The sequence below is a fragment of the Pelophylax lessonae genome (assembly GCF_965119305.1).
Source record: "Pelophylax lessonae genome assembly, chromosome: 1".
In the NCBI taxonomy this organism is placed as follows: domain Eukaryota; kingdom Metazoa; phylum Chordata; class Amphibia; order Anura; family Ranidae; genus Pelophylax; species Pelophylax lessonae.
Window position 1 is genome coordinate 312,286,207 of NC_138768.1, and position 20,748 is coordinate 312,306,954.

The following is a 20,748-nucleotide window of genomic DNA, read 5'->3' on the forward strand; positions in this document are numbered from 1 at the left end:
TCATTTTTTTATCTTTTTTTTTTTTTAATTCACCAACATAATTATCATGAATAATGGCTTTGCAGAAATGACTTAAACAGTCAGAAAATTGGTGTTTGGGAATTGTTTATGATATGTGAAACTCTGGATTTGTTACATAGATTCTGAAACGTTGATACCCACTTTTGAGAACAATTACTCTTGCAGAATAGAAAAACATCATACTCTTTTTAACAGCTACAGTATCTCACTGCTTTTTCAACTAAAACTTTTTCACTTTTTTATTTGCCATTATTAAATTTGTCACATTTTTAATGACCTGGATGAAAAAGCAACCTGTCTGTGGCCATGCAGAGGAATGTACCTTTAAAAAACTTCATGGGCCTAGGCCAAAGAACAACTGAAAAAAACTGCATTTTGTTGGTTTATATAAAAAATGGTTTAAACTGTCAACTACCGTCAGAGCAGTAAGGATGTGGCATTCTCTTCCACAAGCAGTGGTATCAGCAAGGAGCATCGATAGTTTCAAAAAACGATTAGATGGGCATCTTAAAGACCACAACATACAGGGGTATACAATGTACTATTGACAGCAAACAAACACACTCACTCATTATAGGTTGAACTGGATGGACTGGTGTCTTTTTTAAACCTCACTATCTATGTAATTATGTAAATACAAAATAATGCTGACTGAGTGGGCCAGGATAGACTGGAATTTACATTAACATTGTATGTGCTTTTAATTTGCTCAAGACTATTGAAATCCACCTGGGCATTTTTTCAGCGGGAATGCAGTTCCGGCACCTCTACTTTCCGGCAAGGGGTGCTGGGGTATGCTGGAGGGTCTATTCATGCTGGCTGCTGGGAGATCTGTTGTCACTGGAGGGGATCTACTTTAGCATGGGGGGGGGGGTCTATTGTCTATTGTTGCCAGGGGGTCCTATGTTGCTAAGAGGAATATACTGTTGATGGAGAGGTCTACTGATGCTGGCTTCTGAAGGGTCTATTGATGCTGGCTGCTGGGAGATCTGTTGTTGCTGCTGGGGGTCTATTGTTAATTGGTTGGTATGTTGTTACAGGGGGTCCATTGTTGCTGGTGGGGTCTATTGTGGCTGGCGGGGGTCTATTTTTGCTGGGGGGGTCTATTATTGCTGGCAGCAGGGGATCTACTTTACTGCCTTTCTTGCTATCATTAACAAATTACATAAAAATTGCTTAGCAGAACAAAAAGGTACTTTGTTCTGTATTCTCTAATAGGGGCAGTACTGCGAGGTGGGTAGAGGGTGGAACCCCAAAGGACAGGAATCTGAGGTGGGTAGGGGGTGGAACCCCAAGGGACAGTGATCTGAGGTGGGTAGGGGGTGGGACCCCAAGGGACAGTGATCTGAGGTGGGTAGGGGGGTGGAACCCTAACGAACAGTGATCTGAGGTGGGTAGGGGGTGGAACCCCAAGGGACAGTGATCTGAGGTGGGTAGCAGGGTGGAACCCTAACGAACAGTGATCTGAGGTGGGTAGGGGGTGGAACCCCAAGGGACAGTGATCTGAGGTGGGTAGGGGGGTGGAACCCTAACGAACAGTGATCTGAGGTGGGTAGGGGGTGGGACCCCAAGGGACAGTGATCTGAGGTGGGTAGGGGGTGGAACCCCAAGGGACAGTGATCTGAGGTGGGTAGGGGTTGGAACCCCGAGGGACAGTGATCTGAGGTGGGTAGGGGGTGGAGACAAGGGGTGACTCAGATGGGGGGAGTTCCTGCACCTATTCCCTGAGAATAAAAGCCCTGGGAATCACATTGAACTCATATATTAAAAGAAGACACCCTTTGCTTCATAATATTGCGTCTTTGTGGCCCTGGCGCAAAAGACCAGCGCCAACAGCGGAACTAAGTACACCAGGCACTGAGCATATATGAAGGTGCTAACCACTCTATTTTCCTTGAAACTGGTTTCTAAGCATAATTGTTCATGCAACTGTGTAGTATCCTGCAATATCTCTGCAACTGATTAAGTATAAATTCAATTTTCCTCCAGGAAAAGAGAGCAGCCTTTTAATTGAAAAGAAATTTAGTGCTATAAAAACTCAGAACAGGCTATGATTGAGGTGGGGTGAGATGGGGCGAGCCGGAAAGTTCTGATTTATCTAATAACCTTACTTTGCTTGGCTTGTACTGCGTGTATACTGTACAGAACCCCCGATCCCACCGTGAAGAGTACCTGTCACTGCCTATTAGGCAGAGATGTTTACATTCCTTGTGACAGCAATAAAAGTGATCAGATTTATTTATTTATTTTTAAATAGTGTTAAAAAAATAAAAAATAAATAAATAGAAAAAATAAATAATTTTAAAGTAAGGAGAAATCCAAAATATTGTAGCTGTCAACAGAACAGTAGGTGAGGGGTAATCTATTGTTGGGATTACATGTTTTAAGTGGGGAAATCCCCTCATGTTAGTGGGATTTCTCCTTACTTCCTGTTGTATCTCCTGGACAGGAAGTGAAAAAAAAATCTCACTACTAGGACACAGAAATAACAACATATGGAGCCTACAGGGTTTTTAACACCACAATACTAAAATTCTTGGGCTTTAACCCTTGTCAGTTTTTTTTTTTTTTTTGCAATTTTTAACCCCACAATTTCCTAAGACGTCTTTGTTGAACACACTACAAACAAACAAAATCTGGTTTAGAATAGGAGAAGTTTGGACTATTCTACACTATTGCGGGCAGCTGAATCACATGATCGTAACTCTTTGCATACATTAAAGTCTATTTTAAATGCGGCCCTTTCTATTTTCTGTTGTTAATAATTGAGTGTACACTGTTATGCATGAGATGTTGCCCACGGCGTGGTGCTAGTCAGCAGAAGGTGCATGATGTTAACAGATGGCTTTGTTAGAAAGTACGCTGTATATTTATTACCTTCCACAAGGCCTTAGGTACAGACTTCAAGAGCTAGACGAGGAGAGTGCCAGAGGTAAAAGACACCACAAGAGCTAAAAGTGGAATTTAGACCTTCAGTTTCAGTGGACGGTCCAGGAAGCCATCTGCTGACTTCTCTCTCTTAACAAGTTGTAAAATAAATAAATAAAACATTTCTGGGACTTGCCCCCTTGTGTGGGGTTACTTAAAAATCCATAGGCAGATGGCTAAGTGTCTGCTCAAACTTAACCTCTTCAGTTCTTACAGAAACGACAAGGGGGATTTGTTTCCTACAAGAAAATCCTATTTTTAGCTTCTGAATATGAGACCTCGGGATAAATTAAAAGGCATCAGACTTCATTGCCTAAATGATTGCTCCTGGGTGCACTACCCGTTCATCCATTTATAGTATGATGTAATGAAAGATTCAAGAAATGGCAGCTCTCATTGTGAGTGATGAATTAACTGATTTTCGAATGTTGATGACTGATTTTTTCAGTATGTTCTGATTTTCAGTATGCTGGAAAATATACACTCACCGGCCACTTTATTAGGTACATCTTGCTAGTACCGGGTTGGACCCCCTTTTGGCTTCAGAACTGCCTTAATTCTTCGTGGCATAGATTCAACAAGGTGTTGGAAACATTCCTCAGAGATTTTGGTCCATATTGATATGATAGCATCACGCAGTTGTTGCAGATTTGTCGGCTGCACATCCATGATACAAATTTCCCATTCCACCACATCCCAAAGGTGCTCTATTGGATTTAGATCTGGTAACCAGTGGTGTATTTTGATTTTGTGCTGCCCTATTTAAGACTAAAATTGGGTGCCCCCCTCCAACTCCTATTGAAATGTGCCCCACCCCTTCCTGTTTAACGGATGTAACTCCCTCCAAAATTGAAGGACTACAAGTCCCAGCAAGAACCCCTGAGATTTCACGAGGGGGGGGGTGAAGAGACAAAGGGGGGGGGGATAAGGGAGGGGGAGTTGGGATGGGAGAGAAAGAAGGGGGTGGGAGAAAGAGAGAGAAGGGGGTGAAAGAGAGAGAAGGGGTGGGAGAGAGAGGGTGGTGGGAGAGAGAGAAAGAGTGGTGGTGGGAGAGAGAGAAAGACTGGTGGTGGGAGAGAGACAGGGGGGATGAGAGAGAGGGGGAAATTAAAGATCAAAGAGAGAGAAGGTGGAAAGCAATGATATGAGAGAGAGAGAGAGAGGGGATCAGAGAGGTGGAATGAGAGAGAGAGGGGGAGGGGGTGAGAGAGAGGGGGGGGTGGGAGAGAGAGGGGGAAGAGAGAGAGGGGGTGGGAGAGAGACGGGGTGGGTTAGAGAGAGGGGGGAATGGAGAGAAAGAGAGAGAGTGTGGTGGGAGAGAGAGATAGAGGGGGGTGGGAGAGTGAGAGAGAGAGGGGGTGGGAGACAGAGGAAGAGGGGGGAGAGAGAGGGAGAGGGGTGGGAGAGAGAGGGAGGGGGTGGAAGACCCCCTAGCCCTGTCTGCAATCCCTCCTGTGCCCCGCTGTCTTTGGGTAGGTATGTGTGTGATGCACCTAGCTCCCACCTGTCCCACCTGTCCTCGTCCTTTGGGCCCTCGGTCAGCCTGTTTTCCTGTTGATGCCCGGAGAGGAGGTTTGAGAAGGAGTGCAGGTTCTGGGAGGTGCCAGGTATGCTGCTCAGGACAGGGTGACACCGTGGCAGTGGAGGTCTTCTCCCTCCCGGGCTCTCGGGTTCTAGCCAGCTTCCAGGGCCGGCCGGCTGCCCACTCGCAGTGTGAAGACACTGCAGCTCAGCAGCAGCAGCTGCTGCCGGCGGCAGATTGGTGGATTTTGCTTTGTTGCCCTGCACCCCACTTTCACCAGACTGGCGGGACTTTTTTGGCCCCACGAGCACTAGGCACGAAGGAGGTGGAACTTAAATCCTCCTCCACTTTGAATTATGGGCAGGGCCAGGGAGTCACGACCGTGACGTCCCTGGTTGCTAGAGGCCAGGAAGCTCTAGCAACCAGTGGCCAATAGAGTCTCAGGTGGAAGTGGGGGTGGCTTTTGGTGCCCCCCTGCAAAGTGCTGCCCTAGGCGTGAGCCTTGCCAAAATACAGCTCTGCTGGTGACTGTGGAGGCTACTGGAGTACAGTGATCTCATTGTCATGTTCAAGAAACTAGTTTGAGATGATTTGAGCTTTGGGAAATCGTGCATTATCCTGCTAGAAGGAGCCATCAGAAGATGGGTACACTGTAGTCAGGGATGGATATGGTCAGCAACAATACTCAGGTAGGCCCTGGCATTTAAACAATGCTCAATTGGTACTAAGGGGTCCGAAGTGTGCTAAGACACACACACCATTACACCACCACCACCGGCCTGAACTGTTGATACAAGGCAGGGTGGATCCATGCTTTCATGTTGTTTTCAGAATGTTGCAAATTCTGTCCCTACCATCTGAATGTCGTAGCTGAAATGGAGACTCATCAGACCAGGCAACGTTTTTCCAATCTTCTATTGTCCAATTTTGGTGAACCTGTGCGAATTGTCCATGTGAGCGAAACATACGTCGGGTTGGATTAAGCAGATTCCACAATATTGCGCCAATTAGAGACTGTCTTGTGATCACAATTTGAATGCCTACTATTTACATGGAAAATTTAAGTTTTCTACCTTATAAATAAAAATACTTTTTGACGGTATTGCACTATGTGGAGATCTTTTGTTTTTCTTAGCACTTGGGAGATCTGAAGAGGCGCAGACACTCATGGGTCGTGTTTACAAGGCTCATAGCCTACTGTTTGTTTGACTCTTTGCTGTTGGTAGTAGAGTCCATAATTTCTGGTGGGCGCTCCTGATTTCCCCTTGTGGTGACAGATGCACTTGTGGTGGTTCCTTTTTTATTCTGGAACACGGACTACCTATATTCTCGGATACGGATCTCAACCTTCTGTTTGGACATTATTTACTCACAAATATGTGGACTTTGCACTTTTATATATTTATTTGAAGTTTGGATCTACATTGAGAACTATATTGTATAATTTTGCACTTGCACTTTGGTTAATTGTTGCACTATTACACTTTATGATCGAATTATTTACACGTGGCACTTTACTTGTTAGAGTTATCTGACTTGTTTCCATGTCTTTATCTTGGCATTGTTGGGTTCATTTTAAACAATATAGTTGCATTGTAGTACCAGCAGCTGTTCTTTGCACAGTAAGCGTAGTGGTGCGGATTGTAGCCTCAATTTTTTTCTATTAGCTGACAGGAGTGGCATCCGGTGTAGTCTTCTGCTGCTGTAGCACATCTACTTCAAGGTCCGATGATATTCTGCTTACCTTGGTTGTAACAAGTGGTTATTTGAGTTACAGTTGCCTTTCTATTATCTCGAACCAGCCTGCCCATTGACCTCTGACATCAACAAGGCATTTTTGTCCACACAACTGCCGCTCACTGGATATTTTCTTTTTTTGAGACCATTCTCTGTAAACGCTAGAGATGGTTGTGTGTGAAAATCCCAGAAGATCAGCAGTTTTTTTAAATATTCAGACCAACCCGTCTGACACCAACAACTATGCCACGTTCAAAGTCATAATGCCTCGTTTCCAGTGAGTGGTACGGTATGGTACGGTTCGGTTCAGTACGGTATGGTTCGGAGCGGTACACCTTGCGTTTCCACTGCCAATAGTACCCTTTCATTATAGGCGTGATGTAGCAGGAAAGCTGTGATAGACGATTCTCTGTCAACCAATCAAAGTTCTGCAGAGTGTAGCTCCACCCTGTTGGTACGGTACTAATGTGCTTGGTACCCCAACTAAAGGGTCCCAAAAAAGTGGTACGGTACGGTTCAGAATTAGGGTACCATTCACAATGGAAACGGCATAAATAGTGTACCGTACCGAACCGAACCGTACCTGAAAGCTCAGTGGAAACGGGGCATAATCTCCTTCATTTCCACATTCTGATGCTTGGTTTGATATTCAGCAATTCGTCTTCACCATGTCTAGATGCCTAAATGCATTGAGTTGCTGCCATGTGATTGGCTGTTTACAAAGCAATTGAAAGGGGGTGTACCTAAGAGAGTGGTCGGTGAGTGTATGTGTGACTGTGTTTTGAGCTTTACAATAATTCTTTATTTACTTCTGTTTATCAGCTAACATACTCAATTTTTTCAGCCAGCATTCAAATCTGTCAGATGTCTGTAGAAAGTTGCACAGAACATCATGTTTATTTTTATTTGGATTCTTTTGGTAGCATTCCTTGCTCTAGGCATAGAGTCTCCTGGTTCTGTCACATGGAATGTGTACCACATCCCAACATTATAGTGTGACACGGTGAGCGGATCTGCTAGTTATTAGTGATTAGCAAAGAGCCTTGAAGTAGCCACGTCAGTTGCAGTCACGCAGAAAAATACTCCCCGTCCCCAAAGTAAAAGGTAGATGTGGGGTGAAAAATGGTGGATTTAATTAAAGCATCTCTCACACAGGTGAAGTATAATGAGAACAGATTATTTTTGAGGAATTTATAGTTGCATTTTTCAAACCCAATAAATGATCTGTATTTTTGTATGAACAGCACTTTTTTTTCACTACTTCTTTATACTAGCATTTGAAAATAAATAAAATTTAATTTATAGAGGTTGGATAAAAGGTTTGATGCAAAAAAATCACTTTTATATTTAAAGCTCAAAGGAGCCCAGGCTGTATCTACAGTGGAAAGTATGGACCTCGGTCGTCCTGGCAGCACATAGGAGAGTCAGACCACACACCAGCTGACAAAAAGCAGCAGCCCAGCTCTCCAGACATCTGAAGCACCCCTTCTTCCACAGACATTCATCCAATCAACAGTGCTGCTCCAGTAGCAGGAGCATTATTCATTAGAGCACTGTTCATTATAGCACTTTTCATTACAGCACTCTTCATTAGAACACTGTTCATTACAGCACTGTTCATTACAGCACTGTTCATCACAGCACTGTTCATTAGAGCACTGTTCATTACAGCACTGTTCATCACAGCACTGTTCATTAGAACACTGTTCATTAGAGCACTGTTCATTACAGCACTGTTCATGACAGCACTGTTCATTAGAGCACTGTTCATTACAGCACTGTTCATCACAGCACTGTTCATTACAGCACTGTTCATTAGAACACTGTTCATTAGAGCACTGTTCATTACAGCACTGTTCATTAGAGCACTGTTCATTATAGCACTTTTCATTACAGCACTGTTCACTAGAACACTGTTCATTACAGCACTGTTCATTAGAGCACTGTTCCTTACAGCACTGTTCATTACAGCACTGTTCATTAGAACACTGTTCATTAGAGCACTGTTCATTACAGCACTGTTCATTACAGCACTGTTCATTAGAACACTGTTCATTAGAGCACTGTTCATTAGAGCACTGTTCATTACAGCACTTTTCATTAGAACACTGTTCATTAGAGCACTGTTCATTAGAGCACTGTTCATTACAGCACTGTTCATTAGAACACTGTTTATTAGAGCACTGTTCATTACAGCACTGTTCATTACAGCACTGTTCATTAGAACACTGTTCATTAGAGCACTGTTCATTAGAGCACTGTTCATTACAGCACTGTTCATTAGAACACTGTTCATTAGAGCACTGTTCATTAGAGAACTGTTCATTACAGCACTGTTCATTAGAACACTGTTCATTAGAACACTGTTCATTAGAGCACTGTTCATTACAGCACTGTTCATTAGAACACTGTTCATTAGAGCACTGTTCATTAGAGCACTGTTCATTAGAGCACTGTTCATTAGAGAACTGTTCATTACAGCACTGTTCATTAGAGCACTGTTCATTAGAACACTGTTCATTACAGCACTGTTCATTACAGCACTGTTCATTACAGCACTGTTCATTAGAACACTGTTCATTACAGCGCTGTTCATTAGAACACTGTTCATTAGAGCACTGTTCATTACAGCACTGTTCATTAGAACACTGTTCATTACAGCACTGTTCATTACAGCACTGTTCATTAGAACACTGTTCATTAGAGCACTGTTCATTAGAGCACTGTTCATTACAGCACTGTTCATTACAGAACTGTTCATTAGAACACTGTTCATTACAGCACTGTTCATTAGAACACTGTTCATTACAGCATTGTTCAGGAGGGGGCTGGACAGCCGGACCACTGCTTTGTGTTAGAGCTGCAGTCTGACTCCCCTGCATGCTGGGTTGAGCTGATGACACCTACACTACAGGGCGATAATGACAGCTTTTAACCATCTGTAGCACTGCCCCCTAGAGGACTGCTGAGAATTGCACTTTCTGGATTCCCCTGGGTTACCCTTAGCAACTGATAGCGGACAAATAGCATTAAAAGTCCTTGGCTCAGTCAATAATCAATCCAGGGGATGTTGGTTTTTTGTGTTTTTATTTGGAACTGGGATAGGAGAAGGGGGTGAGTGGGATACTCCAACTATGAACTATACACAATCTTGAGGACAACTAGCTGTAGTGTGTGGCAAGGCCGCTGCTTCACCTTGCCACAGAAGTGAAGATAGATAATGTGATCCTGTGTGAGTTATTATTCAGGGTTCTAACTTGGCACCCCTTTCTCACTTGCTGTGTGCGCTGATACCTGTCCACTGACACTCCACTAGAGCGGTCCCCTTTCCTGAGCAGATCCCTGGAAAGCTTCCCGGTACTCACGGACACTGTTTTTCCTAAGGTTGCTCTGCCTCCAACTCCACTTGTCAGCTTCCTAGACCTCCTGGCTCAGCACCACACTCTTGGCTCACTAGGCCGACCACCTTCCACAACAGACAGGAGGAGAAACAGCTGTCACCCTCCTCCTGGGACCTGGCTTCCTGGCAGATCGGGCAGACAGTGGTACACCTCCCAGGAGGCAGAAGCGTTTTTTATTTTTTTATTTTTTGGGTCCTGTAGTTCTTAATTTTTACACTTTTTTCCCAATACCATTCACATAGGGGGGACCGGGATCTGGGTGTTCCCTTGTAAAATGGGGGTTTCCAGATTCTGATAAAACCCCCACTCGCAGATCCTGACACCGCAGCCCAGGGTATGTCGGAAAGAGGCCCTTGTCCCCATCAACATGGGGACAAGGTGCTTTGGGGTGGGGGGGGGGGGCAAAGGCCTGCCCCAAAGCACCCACCCCCCCATGTTCAGGGCATGTGGCCTGATATGGTTCAGGAGGGAGGGGGCCCCTCCCTTTCCTGACCTGCCAGGCTGCGTGCTCAGATAAGGGTCTGGTATGGATTTTGGGGGGACCCTATGCTGTTTTTTTTTAATTTTTGGCATGGGGTTCCCCTTAAAATCCATACCAGACCTGAAGGGCCTGGTATGGACTGGGGGGACCCTAAGCTGTTTTTTTCTTTTTTGTCTGTATTGCCGACAATACATTACAACCTCGAGCAAATTTGAATGAAATTTTTTCCTTTAGAAATGTCAGTATTCCTGCAACAGGCTCCATACATTGTACAGATGCGGCACTTTACAGGCAAAATAAGGGGACCCCCCAGGCACAATATTTAAAGGAATTTTTTTTATTTTTATTGTTTGACTTTAAGCATCATTCAAATCAATGTTCCTTTTAAAAAAATTGTTTTAAAATTTTTTTTTGCAGTGATACATGTCCCCCAGGGCAGTACCTGGGTCCCCATACACGTTTTATGGCAATACCTTGCATATAAGCCTTTTAAATGAGAACTTTTGATTTTTCATGTTCGTGTCCCATAGACTTTAATAGAGTTTGCATGTTCGCTAGAACTTTTTCCCTGTTCGAGATGTTCTGGTGCGAACCGAACAGAGGGTAGTTCGACCCATCCATAGTCAGTAGGGCAGTGGATGCTGTCAGAAGTTTTTCATTTTTATTATTTTATTTTTATATGATTTTTTACCATTTTATATTTTCACTATTTTTTTTACAGTTTTTTTAGGAGCTCCATGGGAGGGCTTTGGTGAGATATCAGTAGGGGAAATCTGTGCCGCATGGGGTGATTAGGGGGTGCCTGGCACATCCTGCATGCCCCCTGCACACACCTATGTTCTACATATAGATTTCAATATCAACACCAGCCATTGATTTAGCATGCACCACTGAGTGCCAACAGGATCTAGATCCTAGGTCCCCATAACTACCTGCCATACCCATCAATTATTCCCAAAAAGTTTAAGCTCTTGCTGCCCATGTAATGCATACATACTGTAATGCTTCAAAGCCTACATGCCATACATATGCATCCATTGACAGTTGAGGTTGCTGTGCTGAGTGTGCTCACTGCACGCTTAGTTGTAAAAGACAGCTCTTGGTCTCTAGTCATGATCGGTAGCCAGTGGGATGAGAACATGACAAAGCCCATATTATTGGCCACTGTAATCCTGCTGACCACAGTTGAAAGGTCAGGCAGTGCATTATGGTTACAAAGCATTTGGTCTGGCGAGTTTCAAAGCTATACAATCTGCTGAAAACACCTGGTAGTGGCGAACCTGTACCTCATCTCTAATAATAACGGGAAGGTTGTAGGCATAGAGTTAATGTTTGGTGACTCAGGGGTTAATAGTGTGCTGTGGTGTGCCTTCCCTTGCATATGTCACTTCCTGTTGGGAAGGGATGTATGCAGAAGGAGGTGGGGCCTCTTGGTCTGTTGGGAGTAAAAAGGGTGAGCATACACATTGTACAGGATTGGTTCTGGACAGGAGATATATTTCCCCACTATTTGTTGTGGCCCCTTTAAGAGAGAGTTCAAGAGACATTTTGAGTACTTTTGGTTCCCACACATGCAGCATGAGGGATAGTCAGTTGGAGAGAAGAGGACCGATTTACAGTTTTCTCAGCATTTGTAAATCCTCGAATGGGACCTGGAATTCAGAGGCTCAGAGAGACATTAGGTGGGAAAGAACCACCAAACCCTGATAACAAGGACAAGGTTTTGAAAGCATTACCCACCTGCAAGGGAAACTTGAAATGCAGCAGAAAGGAGTCAGCAGGTGTCTATGAGGTGGAGTGGAGTAGTCCACAGTTGTTAGATTGTGTGGTCTGTCCGGTGACTAACACTCTTGATCAGGGCTGCTGTTAGAAATCGCGGGGCCCCGTACAGACTACCTGGCAGGGCCCCCCCCAAGAAAATATTAAAGATATATTTTGCTAAAATTACAACAAAATCACTATTATCAGACAAAAATATAACATAACTCACATAATTCCTGCTAAATCTACAAACAAAAAACTATGTTAAATAAAAAAGATGAGAAAAATATACAGGCTGGGCAGTTGGAGCTCAGTGATCAGAGAGACAGAGAGAGAGAGAAACAAAGTTACAATTTACAAATAAACTCCTGAGCAGAGATAAGTGCTGGGAGGGGGGCCCACACATGGGAGGGGGATTAGTGAGGGACAACTGTCTCTTTCTCAACAGATAAAAGCTGATAGCAGGGAGAGGGACAGATCAGATTCAGGTGTTGGAGAAAGATTTCTCTATTTGTTGTCCATCACTAATCCCCCTCTCTGTGTGGGCCCCCCTGTGTCCTCGGGGGCCCCCTACAAGAGGGCTGGTGGTCCCCCCCTACCAGCGGCCCTGCTCTTGATGAAAGCCTGTGACATCCCTTTAGTTGTATTAACCCCTGACGCTCTGGAGGATTATGGGGTGGGGGGCATGGATGGAGGACACATCCTGCTGACTTTAAGTTATGTCCCTTGTGCTGATCTTATTTTCTTTTTTTTATTATTCCAGTTGCATTTAGGCTTTAAACCTGTTTCACTTGAAGTTCATAAATAATACACTGACAGAACTCTTACAACTCTTTTCAAAATGTTAAACATGTAGCTAGAATAACACTAAAAGGTTGGTTTTTATGAATGGAAAATTGATGTTCCCTTACACCTTCAGGAAAGAAACAAAGAATTCTTCATCAAAGCTGCCTCTAAAGGCAACTGGATTTTGTGGGGGTTCCTCCATGTTGGTATGTGTCTGCTCCCAACCATCATCATTTATTCTATTGACATAACTCTATTCTGCTTATTTCAGACTACGGGCTTACCTACCCAGCCAGTTTCCTTTGCATGTGAAGACCAGTTACTGTGAGTGCATCAAATTCCTGAAATTATGAAGAACCATTATATTCTGTTGAATATTCTGTAAAATCCTGTGAACCCAGCTACCCTAAAATGACCACCATGACTGCCAGGAAGCAGGCATAATATACATTTAGCCTCATGGGTGTGCACAGCCTATTGCATTAGGGCAGTGATGGCGAACCTTGGCACCCCAGATTTTTTGGAACTATATTTCCCTTGATGCTCAACTACACTGCAGAGTGCTTGAGCATCATGGGAAATGTAGTTCCAAAACATCTGGGGTGCCAAGGTTCGCCATCACTGCATTAGGGTGGGCACCCCAAAGCTCAAACACACGTGGTACAATCTTATTTTTAACTATGTATTTTTTTAAAAATGTTATGAGCCCCATTGGGGGGCTTTGGTGAAATATTAGGGGTCTAAACAGACCCCTGATGTCTCACTTTTGCGACAGAGATAGGGATTGAGATCAGAGATTCCCTAGTCTCTTTCTCTCCAGCCTCAGCTGCACTGGACAGTGAATGAATGGGAAGTGCTCTGTGCTGAGCGGCTTCCTGTTCATTCACAAATACAGCAAACACAGCTTACTATGCTTCAGTAATGATTGAACACAGTGAGTGATTGGTAACGATCACTCGCTGTGTTTATTCAAAAAAGAAAGGGGCTGGTAAATTACATATTTACCAGCCCTGCTCTCCATCCTAAAGCATCCCCTGCAGTAGTTGGCAGAAGAGGAGTGGAGGGAAGTCGGCAGCGCTGCTGGGTGGGGCGACATGGGGAGGGGGGGATGAGGGTCAGCAGGGGGAATCTGCGCCATACAGGCTAATTAGGGCACACACCTATGTTAAGCCTTATCATTTGTAGAAAATTAAATGAAGATATTTTAATGGAGACATACTATATTTTTGGGTATGACCTCCATTATCACAGCTTCAGTTCCTTTACTGTACAGGAACTCAGTAATAACTACCGAATGCTTTAGCAGACTGTTTATAGTGTTACTGGAAACAGGAACAGGGACCGTGCAGTGCTCTGTATTCTGACTATTTGTATTTGGCTTGGTTATTTGGCTTGTATTATGTCTGTAATCTAGATTGTAAAGATAACGGATGTAGGTTAATAACTTTTTTCATTAAAAAAAAGTGTTTTGAATTGAATAAATAGCTGCTTTTCCTCAATCATACACTTCCCCTTGAGATACCAGAATAAAAAACAGGAGCTTTAATTTAAATCATAGTTTGAAGGCCAACAGTGATTCACTGGTGAAGAGACCAGGAAAGAGAACTTAAGATAAAAAAAGACCTGATTGAAAGAAAATATATATACATTTGGGGAAAACATCAGCCTGTCTCTAAGTGTTTTCCTGCCATTGTCTTAAGAGGGTCAGAGGAGCCCTTCTGAAAAAACAGCAATCAGTAGTTCTGGGTTCCTCTACTGCTTGTAGGATCATTTCATTTATCCAGTAGGGGAAAGGGAGAGGAAAAACAGGAAGCGATGTGTGCACACCCGCCCGTGCTTAAAGACTGGAGGCCTAGATACCTGCCGATACTTAAGAAGAGTTAATTTTAACCCCTTTATGTACATCTGAAGACAAAACAGCGTGACACTTATCAACACAATTGCTATAGTTATTCTTAATCTTGTCAAACAAGGCGTGATTTTTATTAACGTTCTGACTGGTTTGGGAACCAATCAAAAAAACCCTATTTAAAGATCGCAGAAATAATTCAATGTTTGGTCAACTTCAAAGCTGGCCATACACTAGTAGAACTTTGTTCATAATTTGTAGTTTTAAGAAACTTCATTCAGTCCCTTCATCCTCAAATTGAATGTTAAAGGCAAACTAAATTTTAAACTCCTTTCAAACGACATTGGTCATGTCTAGGGTTGAGCGAACACGGACTGTATTATTCGTGTTCGTACCGAATAATTGGATTTTTGTTACCCGAACACGGACCCGAAAACTTTACTGTATATTCGGGTAAAAATCCGTGTTCGGTCGTTTTATTTCCGGGTTTTGCATGCTTTGGCGCGCTTTTCATGGCGGGCTTTCAACAGCCAATCAACAAGCGTTTAACTGGTGTGCCTAAGCCATCCCAGCCATGCCTACAAATGTATCAGTAGCTGTGATTGGCCGTCTGAAGCATGTGACCAAGTCTTTATAAGTTCGAGGCAGCGCCGCTGCGGCGTCATTCTGCTGTTTAGTTCAGGGAGAGAGCACACATCAACATGCAGGCTGCTGATTAGGGACAGACAGGAAAAAAAAAAACATTTGTGTCTGGATAGAATTGAGGGACAGTTCGGAGTGTGTTAGGCAGGGCGAGTTGTAGGCATTTTAGGGAGAGAGTCTGCTGATTTTTAGGGTCAGTGTGTTCTACAAACTACAATCGATATTGCTGTGTGGGGTGGGGTTTGCAGTGACCGATCTACGATCTTAGCAATCCTTTTAGGGACAGAGTCTGCTGATTTTTAGGGTCAGACAGTGCGTTCTACAAACTACAATCGATATTGCTGTGTGGGGTGGGGTTTGCAGTGACCGATCTACGATCTTAGCAATCCTTTTAGGGACAGAGTCTGCTGATTTTTAGGGTCAGACAGTGCGTTCTACAAACTACAATCGATATTGCTGTGTGGGGTGGGGTTTGCAGTGACCGATCTACGATCTTAGCAATCCTTTTAGGGACAGAGTCTGCTGATTTTTAGGGTCAGACAGTGTGTTCTACAAACTACAATCGATATTGCTGTGTGGGGTGGGGTTTGCAGTGAACGATCTACGATCTTAGCAATCCTTTTAGGGACAGAGTCTGCTGATTTTTATGGTCAGTGTGTTCTACAAACTACAATCGATATTGCTGTGTGGGGTGGGATAGGAGATAGGCAGGTGTCAGTGGTCCACATCCATTTTGCTGTGTGTGGGCTGCAGTGAACACAATCTTTTTGGGCTGCAGTAAACACAATCTTTTTGGGGTGCAGTGAACACAATCTTTTTGGGGTACAGTGAACACAATCTTTTTGGGCTGCAGTTAACACAATCTTTTTGGGGTGCAGTGAACACAATCTTTTTGGGGTACAGTGAACACAATCTTTTTGGGGTGCTGGCTGCTGATTAGGGACAGACAGGAAAAAAAAACATTTGTGTCCGGATAGAATTGAGGGACAGGTCAGAGTGTGTTAGGCAGGGCGAGTTGTAGGCATTTTAGGGAGAGAGTCTGCTGATTTTTAGGGTCAGTGTGTTCTACAAACTACAATCGATATTGCTGTGTGGGGTGCGGTTTGCAGTGACCGATCTACGATCTTATCAATCCTTTTAGGGACAGAGTCTGCTGATTTTTAGGGTCAGACAGTGCGTTCTACAAACTACAATCGATATTGCTGTGTGTGGGGGGGGGGGGGGGGTTTGCAGTCACCCGATATACGATCTTATCAATCCTTTTAGGGACAGAGTCTGCTGATTTTTAGGGTCAGACAGTGTGTTCTACAAACTACAATCGATATTGCTGTGTGGTGTGGGACAGGAGATAGGCAGGTGTCAGTGGTCCACATCCATTTTGCTGTGTGTGGGCTGCAGTGAACACAATCTTTTTGGGGTGCAGTGAACACAATCTTTTTGGGGTACAGTGAACACAATCTTTTTGGGGTGCAGTGAACACAATCTTTTTGGGGTGCAGAGAAACACAATCTTTTTTGCCCACTGAGGAGGAGGGAGAAAAGTATTTTTCTATCAGGCACTGTGTGCAGCATTTTTCCTTCAGCTGTGCTGTGCTGAGTGACTGATCATACACTGCTGTGTTCAGTTCACATGTGCTAATATTGAGTGGTTTCAGAAATCATACACTTTTTTTCTATTCCACTATTCAATATACAGCCTTGGGTTAAAAAAAATTAAATTGTGGCCTGCAGCAGAGCTGAATGATATTTGGGGTTTTTGGGGTTCATCTCATACTTCTGAAGATGTGAGGGTGCTGCCTGTTCCATACTCCTCCTACTCCTCATTCAGCCTTTTAGGGGTACAAACAATAGTAATTGGGGCCTAGTGTGGTTTTGTACGTGTGAGATGCATACACTTTTTTTGATCATATTTCCTATTCCGCTATTCAATAAAAACCTTTGGGGATCAATTAAATTGCGGGATAGTTCGTGTTGGTACGTGTGAGATCCACCTTTCCAAGTTTTTGGGGTTCATCTCATACTTCTGAAGATTTGAGGGTGCTGCCTGTTCCATACTCCTCCTACTCCTCATTCAGCCTTTTAGGGGTACAAACAATAGTAATTGGGGCCTAGTGTGGTTTTGTACGTGTGAGATGCATACACTTTTTTTGATCATATTTCCTATTCCGCTATTCAATAAAAACCTTTGGGGATCAATTAAATTGCGGGATAGTTCGTGTTGGTACGTGTTAGATCCACCTTTCCAAGTTTTTGGGGTTCATCTCATACTTCTGAAGATTTGAGGGTGCTGCCTGTTCCATAATCCTCCTACTCCTCATTCAGCCTTTTAGGGGTACAAACAATAGTAATTGGGGCCTAGTGTGGTTTTGTACGTGTGAGATACATATACTTTTTTTGATCATATTTCCTATTCCGCTATTCAATAAAAACCTTTGGGGATCAATTAAATTGCGGGATAGTTTGTGTTGGTACGTGTGAGATCCACCTTTCCAAGTTTTTGGGGTTCATCTCATACTTCTGAAGATTTGAGGGTGCTGCCTGTTCCATACTCCTCCTACTCCTCATTCAGCCTTTTAGGGGTACAAACAATAGTAATTGGGGCCTAGTGTGGTTTTGTACGTGTGAGATACATACACTTTTTTTGATCATATTTCCTATTCCGCTATTCAATAAAAACCTTTGGGGATCAATTAAATTGCGGGATAAAAAACAAAACTGTGGCGCTAAGACCCTTAATGAATGACAGTCCCACTTGAGGATGTATAAAAAGCAATAAAAAAGCAGTCCATGTGTGTCCGTCTCCACATAAAGAAGTAATTCTCGAGCAGAAAACCACCACCAGAAAGCACTCCAACACCAGTACTTCTTACCAAAAGTAATTGATCTCCATCACAGAGATCAAAAGTAGCGCATAACTGGAAATCATGAAGGCTTCTCCAATGCAGTCCTAGTAAGCTCTCGATGTGGTATGTTATGCAAAGAAAAAGAGGGACATCACATAGCGCAGACCGCTTTAAAAGGCTTTATTCTTAAATAGAAGAATGGTACTCACAAAGAAAGTACTACATCTCGCATGTAATACATGGGCACCGAGACCTCCCAGATGTCCTTAGGGCGTCCCAGCGGTGGACCACCGAATCTATGGCCGTCCTGTCTCCTCCACGGATCGTAGCACGCGCCACCCAGCACGCCACCCGACGTACGTTTCGTCCGATTGGACGTCGTCATGGGGTGTGGCTACAGGGTGCGCCAGTGCTTTCTATAGCGGAGGAGAGAACCGCCCACCGGAACTGAGTGGCCGGAAGTGAGGTATGCGCTCCACACGACCGGAACCACCACTCTGACCGGAAGAGGAAGGGAGAGGAGGGTAACATAATGGGGAAATAAAAGGAAAAATCCCTTCACAAAACCCCACACTGCGATGCCTCCCCCATCCTTCTAATGAGCAATGTCCTATAAATGGGATCAACCAAAAAAGGGCATTACCCCATATACCATATCAGGTATATAGATACCCAATATATCATACCACGGCCCGAGGAGAGACAGCGCCATCTATCGGTGCTCCTATTGTGGAACACCCAAGGTACAAGGAGGTCTCAAAAAAACATAAAAATACATACATCAATTAATAACAACATAAGATATTAAAAAACATACATTAAAATGCTACATAATAAAACAAATCCAGAAATATTGTACACATTGAATAAAACTATCAAATATTGCACAGCAAATACCAAGGAGAGGGAGGGGAACGCCAATCTAGGAATTATTAATGTGGGCATTTAAATCCCATTCAATGTTAAGACCCAAGGGGGTATAAGATTTGAGCCTATATATCCAGCTCGTTTCGAGCTTGGAAACCCCTCTTGTTAGATTGCTTCCTCTCCAATGTCCTGAAAATTTGTCTATCCCCAAAAACAAAGTGCCACTGGGATCCCTATTGTGGCACTCATCATAGTGCCTAGAGAGGCTGTGTTTGGGGAAGCCATTGACTATGTTGGCCACATGCTCCTTGAGCCTCACATGAAGCTCCCGGATAGTGCGGCCAACATAGTCAAGGCCGCATGGACATCTCACCAGGTAAACCACATACCTGGTGGTACAGGATATAAACGGTTTAATCTTAAAGTCCTGTCCAAAACCAGACTTAAAGGTGTCAACTCGTCTCTTCTTCACCACATTAAGCTGACAGATAGTGCACCTCCTGCATTTATAAAAGCCTCCCATTTGTTGAAAAAAAGAGACCTTTTTTGGGGGATCCCTAATGTTGGGGGCAATCTGCAACTTTAAGGGAGGGACACCCCTATAGATTACCTGAGGCTGGGGAGGTAAGAGGGGGCCCAACACTGAATCATTCCGCAGAATGTGCCAATGGCGCCGAAGAATAGTTTTCACTGAGAAATGTTGAGTGGAGTACGAAGAGAGGAATGCAAAATCAAAAGGACGTTTTAAGTCCCTCTGTTTAGGCTGAAGAAGATCCTCTCTCGCTCTCGAATCAGCTTTTAACAAGGCCTGACTCAAAAGAGACTCGTCGTACCCCTTCTCAAGAAATCTCTCTTTAAGGACAGAGGCCTCCTGCAAGAAATCTTCATGACGCGAACAATTACGCTTCAATCGTAAGAACTGACTGACAGGAACGGACTCTAACCACGACTTGTGATGACAACTCGTGGTATCTATGAATCCGTTCCTGTCAGTCGGTTTAAAGAAAGTAGAGGTAACTAATTGATGGTAGAGGTTATTAATGTTATATGAGAATGGTACTCACAAAGAAAGTACTACATCTCGCATGTAATACATGGGCACCGAGACCTCCCAGGGCGTCCCAGCGGTGGACCACCGAATCTATGGCCGTCCTGTCTCCTCCACGGATCGTAGCACGCGCCACCCAGCACGCCACCCGACGTACGTTTCGTCCGATTGGACGTCGTCATGGGGTGTGGCTACAGGGTGCGCCAGTGCTTTCTATAGCGGAGGAGAGAACCGCCCACCGGAACTGAGTGGCCGGAAGTGAGGTATGCGCTCCACACGACCGGAACCACCACTCTGACCGGAAGAGGAAGGGAGAGGAGGGTAACATAATGGGGAAATAAAAGGAAAAATCCCTTCACAAAACCCCACACTGCGATGCCTCCCCCATCCTTCTAATGAGCAATGTCCTATAAATGGGATCAACCAAAAAAGGGCATTACCCCATATACCATATCAGGTATATAGATACCCAATATATCATACCACGGCCCGAGGAGAGACAGCGCCATCTATCGGTGCTCCTATTGTGGAACACCCAAGGTACAAGGAGGTCTCAAAAAAACATAAAAATACATACATCAATTAATAATCTCAATTAAATTGCGGGATAGTTTGTTTTGGTACGTGTGAGATCCACCTTTCCAAGTTTTTGGGGTTCATCTCATACTTCTGAAGATTTGAGAGTGCTGCCTGTTCCAAACTCCTCCTACTCCTCATCCTGCCTTTAGGGGTACAAACAATAGTAATTGGGGCCTAGTGTGCTTCTGTACGTGTGAGATACATACACTTTTTTTGATCATATTTTCTATTTCGCTATTTAATCAAAACCTTTGGGTATAAACAATTAAATTGCGGGATAATCT